The 7487-nt window shown below is 48.1% G+C and overlaps 1 pseudogene across 1 annotated transcript in view; it reads left to right on the top strand.

Annotated features, from left to right (window-relative positions):
- The first annotated feature begins 396 nt into the window (after positions 1–396).
- The window catches only part of LOC147639477 (zinc finger protein CONSTANS-LIKE 9-like), a 29696-nt pseudogene continuing 22605 nt past the window's right edge, over positions 397–7487 (top strand). Inside the window, exons 1-2 of the transcript XR_015264950.1 lie at positions 397–1292; positions 2472–2888. The product of XR_015264950.1 is annotated as a zinc finger protein CONSTANS-LIKE 9-like (transcript). The remainder of the gene's footprint in view (positions 1293–2471; positions 2889–7487) is intronic.

Here is a 7487-nt window from a genome sequence, read left to right as displayed (position 1 = left end):
GCCATGCAAAGTGATACTACATGCAAGATAGTGACTATATTACAGTGTATGTATGTGTGTGTGTGTGAGAGAGAGAGAGAGAGAGAGAGAGAGATTGTCAGTTCACAACACAGAGAAACCTTTGGGGATTTAGCTCTCATAAGAAAATTCTTAAAAACAGAAGATTTTAAAGATAACATCAGAGTTATACACGGAAAGAGTGCTTCATGCGAATGATGGGTTTCACGACATACACGAGAGATTTTTTTGGGCATTAATATTTAACTAATATATTTATCCTGAGAAATATTTTTTTAATGTTGTTTTTTTGGAGACCCTGCATTTGTCTAATTTTTAGGGTTTTTTTTTGAGCAGTAGTACCCTTAGCCTTAGGAAACCAATGGTACCCTTTCTGGCGGCGCACCCTTTGTATCGCCGCCGGCGAGGCTGGCGGGAGCCACGTCAGCTTCGATAACCGTCCTGTAGGCTGCACTTTTTGCACTTTTCAGGGCAACTCACTTTTCTTTAACCAGGAAAATAACACGCACTGTGCCAAAAAGGTTCTACCGACTGCAGATTAACGCTCAGGTGTGGATTGTACAGTAGGCCAGTCCTCTTGTCTACCCATCTCCTTTTTCTGCCTTGCCCAACCAAAGAAGAGCACAGAACACTACCGACCTTTATTTTGCGGGAAAGCTTACAGAAATTGGTTGAGAAATCGTTGAAGCCGAGAGAACGAGGAATTATGGCAGGCTGTGTAGAAAAGAGAAGAGAGAAGCAGGGTTTTGTGCAGGTTCTGTGCTGTGAAAGAGAAGAAAGAGAGAGTAGCAGCTGTAGGCTCTCTGCTGAGGTGCTGTGAATATTTAGGGTTTGGAAGACCGATCCTCATGAAGGCTATGGAGGTTGCATGTGATTTCTGCTCGGAAGTGCTTTCCACTGTTTTCTGCAGAGCAGATGTTGCCCGGCTATGTCTGTCCTGCGATTGCCGTGTCCATGCGGCCAACGCCCTCTCGCGGCGCCACTTACGAACCCTTCTCTGCAACAGTTGCGGCTCCCAGCCCGCTGTGGTGCGTTGCCTGATGGACAATGTCTCTCTGTGCCAGCAGTGCAAAGGACATGCCCATCAAGGTCATGACTGCCGTGCCATTGACTGCTTCACAGGCTGCCCCTCTGCAGTTGAGCTTGCTTGCCTCTGGGGCTGTGATATGAGGGACCCTGCATCTGCCACTGCTTCAAGTTGTCACGAGACTGCATCTGTAAGGGGTCAGGTCCCTGCTGGTTTGCCGCATGCCGAAGATGGTGGCAGTTATTTGGTAAGTACAGATACTATTAATGATTCATGCATCTGCACAGAAGCTAAGGGTTTTCAGCACAGGATCATGATTGCACAGTTCTCCATCCATGTCATGGTTGCATGACTCCCCATGTATGCATCTTCTCCAATGGCTTTGCAGCAGAAGCTAGGGCCCTTGACTTACATAACCTAAATACAAGACTGTGCCTACCCAATGCACGGGCATGAATTGGTGGCTAGGCCGAGTAGAATGGTGGCTTTTGAGCTTGGTGACTCCTTCATACACAGGAGAAAGGGAAAAATATTGGGCAAAGGGTGGCCCCTTTGTTCTTTTGTGAATGTGAAAGGTTTCAAGGTGGGATTGTCAAGTGTTGATAGGTTGGAGTTGGAGTGCCCATCACATATCCAGCCTCCCCTGGCTGTCGATATAGGTGGCCCTCTAGTAAGCAGTCAAAGATGTAGCCTGAATTGTTGTGTGTAAAGTGGTGAGTGCCCATACACTGCAATCAAAGGTGCTGGTTGGCTTCACAAAATGTGATTGATGGTGGGCACATAGGCTGTGTGACACCCCGTGGATGTGGCTTATTTGATGTCTTTGCAGCAGAAGCTAGGGCGTACAACTTCTATTCATGGGTGCACGACTTTCTGCTGATGTGGCTCTTTCAATGGCAGAAGCTGGGCTTATGAATTTTAGTCATGGGTGCATGACTCCCGATCGATGTGGCTCATTCCATGGCTTTGTACAAGCTAGGGCTTGACTGTCATGGGGTTCATTCAATGACTTTAGAGTCTAGAGTAGAACCTAGGGCTTATGGGTGCATGATGTTCTGTTACATGGTTCATTCATTGCCTTTGGAGTAGAAGCTGAGGCATATGACTAGAAAATCTTGATCTTTACGATGAATATTTTTGATAATGTGAAGACAGGACGTATTAATGGGAGCGAAAATATGCACATATGATAAAGGCTATAGGATCCAAGAGGATCAATGTGCATTAGCAAAATCCGTGAGTTGCAAAATCATCGTTAACATTAGTTAGTGGAATTTTTACAGCAACATCCATGTAGCAAGAGAAAACAATTCATCAGAAGGGCAATAGAGACTGGAGACACCAACCAATGGGGAAGCTGTAGTTGAGTAGAATTTTCTCTTATTGGTGACAGTAAGTGCCTTAGATGTGTCTTCTGGTTGTGCAGGTTAATCATCCCGTCCATAGCCTTGTACCGGGTGCGGGGATGCAGAATGTGCCGTGCTTGCCTGCAAAAACAAAGCAACAAGTCTTTCAACAACTCCTCCAGTTACAGAGGCTACAAGTCCAATTTGCAACACGGCAGCAACAGTTGCCTTTGCCATCTGCAATTCCACTTTCATCTGACACAATGAGACCCCCTCAGCGAAAGCAGAACGGCAGAACAAATGAAAAGCAAACACAGTGGCAGCAAGAACAACAAGAACAGGACACTGACCATCAGAGCCAGCAAGCAGTCATGGATCAACTTTTAATAAAAGATGATCCCAAAGAAACCCAGCCACTTAAGACTGAAAATATAGCAGACGGCATTCTTCAGGGGGATGCCTTTTGGAATTGCAACATGGAAAGTCAAACAAATCAGGTATGTGCCCATTGTTCTTGGTTATCTCAAATCATCATGTCTCAGCTGTGCATAAGTTATGGATATATTTTTTAAAATGGCACATGGACACGATCTCAGCATTAGTAGGCCTAGGGGCAAGATTGGAACAGATCAGGCGCCCAAGAAGCCAATTAGAATTGCCATGTCAAATACGGGGATGTGTGTTGCCCACGACACCAACCCTAGACTGGCTGACCAGCATATATGCACCTATTTAAGGATGGGCCAAAGTGAGACTCAAGCATCCAGAGCCAGTTTTACAATGTCCACTGTCAGGTCCCTGTCAGGTCCTAGAGTAGCATAGGCATGTGTTGGATCAACAGTAATGCAGCTCCAATGTGCAGTACACACAGGTCTTGAGATAGCGAGTCAACTTCTTGTTTCGTGTATTGTAAGCATTAATGCTAGGGTTTAGGAGTCGAAATCAGAGTTTTGAGCATTGTAATCATTGTATAGCAATATACATGGTAGATAACTGGAATACAGGACACATAGATCTTGTCAAAAGACTATGTAGAGGCTATTGGACAAGTGTAGAATGGCTGTGGGGAGCCCGCACTGGCCATAGGCCAAGGCCCAAGAGCCAGGGGCCATGAGCCCCAGTCAAGTCAGCACAGAAATGTTGGGAGTCATCTCCTGTCTGTACACTATGTTAGGGCCTCTGTTGTGGGTGTGCCTGCCCAGTTTTGGTGTGTCCCCATTTTTCCTCACTTCCATGTATTTTTCCCATTTCTTTCTGGGTGTGGGAGGGCTGTTGGCTACCTTCATTTGCTGGCCAACTGATGTTCTCTGACCGGACTTGATGTGTTGCCTTGGCCGACTGCAGATATACTGGCTGACTGCCCATTTGCTGGCCGACTTGGCTGGGACAGGTCGTGGGCTGCTGTCGGCTGTGTTAGTGCTGGCCGACCAGCAGCCTGGGGCCATATAAAATGGCCCCATGCCCCCCCACACTATTCATTGTACATTCTGGGATTTTATTGGTGTATATAGCAGAGTTACACTAGCTTCTCTCTCTCTCTTGCATCTATGTATTGCTCTCTACAGAAGTTGTCTTCATTTCCGCTGTGCATTCTGACAAAAAGGGGATAAATCCCACCCATATTTTCTTGGTCGGCCAGCCCTACACTCCAGTTGGCCTACACGAATGAAGCCCCGGCCCTACAAATAGGTGCAAATATTCAACATTTTTCTTATCTTCTAGTCGTCGAGCACATGCATCATGTTCGGCAGCCATTCACAGCAGCCTGCAAAGGAGATTAACGCATTCTAGAAGGTCATCTAATTGTAGTCCTCACTGGGGAGATCTTTGGCCACCGTCTTGTAGCCTGTAAGGAGGTCAATGCAGCCCCTATCTGAGGTAACCAGACGGAAGTCTTCATCGGAGAAGTCTTTTGAGAAGAAGCCCGACTTAGAGCGTGATGCTTTGAAGGCCGAGCGGACCTGTAACCATTGTGGCCTATTGGAGGAAGTGTCCTCATTGAGTACCGAGAAAAGTGCTGATTCTTCAGCTGCAGTTGCAAAGACTCCAGCTTTTGTGCACTTTGAGATAATAGACGCAGATGCTTCATCTTCTTCGAGCAGGAGGGAGGCAGTTGGTCTCACCGCCAGGGATACTCGGGAGTGGATTCTGTTAGAAGTCATCTCCTGTCTATATTTATACACCAGGGCCTCTGTTGTGGGTGTGCTTGCCCTGTATAAGGTGTTTTATCATTTTTCGTCACTCCCGTATTTTTCCCTATTTTTCCCATTTTTTCTAGTGGTGGGGAGGGATGCCAGAGGTTGGCAGGAGCACTCCAGGGCTGGCCGACTGTCCCAACAGCAGTCTTGTGGCTGGCCGACTGCACACAGATGATGCGTAGGCTTCTGGACTGCTGCCGACTGCATTCACATAGTCGTGGGCATCTTTTCTGCTGGCCAACTGCATTCACACAGTCGTGGGCATCGTTTGTGCTGGCCGACTGCTCTCCCAGGGGCATATAAATAGGCCCCTTGCCCCCACCACTTCCTCATTCAGTTTTCTTGGGATCTTGTGTATAGAGAAGAGTTTACAGACCTATCTCTCTGTGTTTCTTGTTCTGTTTATTTTCTGCAGTCTACTTGCTCTTGTCTACCCAAGTTTGGTTATCATTTTCGTTGCATATTCTGACATGGTATCAGAGCCCTAGGCTCGAGATAGATCTTGGGAGTTTTTCTGAGCAAGAGGGGGAGCGTTAGGCTGCTGATTGGTGGACTTTTTTGGGCTGTACGGGAAGAGAAGGTGCAAGAGGAAGGCGGGCTAAGGTGCTGGACAGCCACTTGCAGGTTTACAGATTTTTTTTCCCACCCACCCACCCTTTCAGGTTACTCTCCGCGATGGCAGATTTACTAGAGATGGCTGAGAAGCACGTGAAGATTCCGACTCTCCCCAGGTTCCCAGTGGATCGTCAGTTGGACGGGTCCAATTACGGCATCTGGAAGGTCATGATGGAGTCGGTGCTGGAGTCATATGACCTTGCTGATTTTATCATCATCGGGGTTCCACGGCCGGAAGCTGAGGAAGGGGAGTTACTGTCGACGAGGAAGGACCACGAGGCACAGGCACACATGTGGGATCGTGTCAACGCCAGGGTCCGGTCGTTTATTTTCCTCAATTGCACACCACAAGTGATCAATCATGTGAAGCACATGACGCTGGCAAGAGGCATATGGGAGCACTTGGCTTCTTTGTATAACAGGGTATCCCCCATGAAGCGGATCTCCTTCGAAGTGCAGATGTCGGTTATGAACCCTGCAAAGTCTTCGACGATGCGGGAACACATCAACAAGCTGCAGGTCCTTCAGCAGGAAGTCCTACAAGCTAGGAAAGAGATATCATCTAAAGATATGGCCATCACTTTGCTTTCCCACTTGCCTGGTCAGTATTCCGCTTTCTATTCCTCGTTGATCACGAGTGGCAGGCTCAGTACCATTACTTGGGAGGAGCTTGTGCCAATGGTCTTGGACCAGGAGCAACGTTTCACGAACCCACCTCACGGCGGAGGTTTGGAGGCCTTAACTGGCCAACGGTCGAAAGGCCCGAACAACAACAAGGGCAAAGGGAAGGCTTCACTGGAGAAGTCTTCTTAGAAGAAGCCTGATTCAGAACGAGAGAAGCTGAAGGCTGAAAGATCTTGTAATGATTGTGGTGAGAAAGGCTACTACTGGAGGAAGTGCCCTAAGCGGACAGGGAAGAACGCTGATTCCTCAGCCTCAGCTGCAAAGACTCCGGCATTTGTGCACTTGGAGATAGGGGACTCCGATGCTTCATCATCTTCGAGCGAGGAGGCAGTTGGCTTCACCGCGAAGGATACCCGAGAATGGATTCTCGAGACACTGGTGCTTCCAGGCACATGACTATATCCCGTGACTTCTTTCTGGATCTGAAACGGCAGTCAGGTCGCATCTTTATTGGCGATAACTCCACTATTCCGATACATAGTGAGGGCCGGATGGAGATTATTCCCGACGGCAAGGGGGGCAAGCATGCTTCCGGTGTTCTTTATGTCCCTGCTCTGGGTTTTCATCTTCTGTCAGTGCATGAGGTATGCAAGACTGGCTTTCGGGTGGAATTTGAGGAGCATTCAGTTGCTCTAAGGGACCGTGAGACTGGCCAGGTTGTTTGGGAAGGCGGTGTGGAGAATGGTATCTACAAGCTCTCTGCAATCTCCTCATTAACAGATTCTCAGGTCGGAGATTTGTGGCACTTTCGTTTTGGCCACTTAAATGTGGATGCATTGAGGCGAGCTTTCTGGGACCAGATGGTGGTTGGCTTGCCAGATGTTGGTAGTAGGCAAGGGCGTTGCAGTTCTTGCATACGTGGTAAGCAGCACAGGGAATCCTTTCCGAAGCAAGCTTCCAGGCGGGCTTCGAAACCATTGGAGTTGATTCACACTGACTTGTGTGGACCTCAGCAGATACCATCTTTGGGAGGATCTCTCTACTTTATGCTGCTCGTTGATGATTGTACCAGATTCACGTGGGTCTACTTTCTTTCCCAGAAGGACCAAACTTTTGCACGGTTCAAGGATTGGCACGTGATGGTGGAGAAAGAGTCTGGATTTCAGGTTAAGACTCTCAGGGCTGATAAAGGAGGTGAATTCTCCTCGACTGTATTTCTCAGATTTTGTGCAGATCATGGCATCAAAAGAGAACTGGCCAATACTGGATCACCTTCGGAGAATGGCGTTGTTGAACGCAAGAACAGGACTGTGGTGGAGATGGCGAGGACCATGCTGGAGCATCGTGATCTTCCTCGTCCACTTTGGGGTGAGGCTGTGGCAACGGCTGTCCATACCATTAACCGATCTCCGACGACTTCAGTACCCCACATGACTCCATTTGAGGCATACTTTGGCAGGAAACCTGATGTCTCACACTTCCGTGTCTTTGGGAGTGACGCATATGTACATATTCTGAAGAAGCGGAGGGGGAAGCTTGACTCCAAGTCCCGCAAGTTGGTATTTGTGGGGTATAACTCTCTTTCCAAGGGATACAGGTTGTATGATCCAGATAGGAACGAGATTGTTGTCAGCCCGGATGTGGTTTTTGACGAGCATG

This window comes from Cibotium barometz, chromosome 4 (assembly GCF_041138505.1).
Source record: "Cibotium barometz isolate CiBa-2024 chromosome 4, ASM4113850v1, whole genome shotgun sequence".
Taxonomy (NCBI): Eukaryota; Viridiplantae; Streptophyta; class Polypodiopsida; order Cyatheales; family Cibotiaceae; genus Cibotium; species Cibotium barometz.
This window is presented reverse-complemented; position numbering and strand designations above follow the sequence as displayed.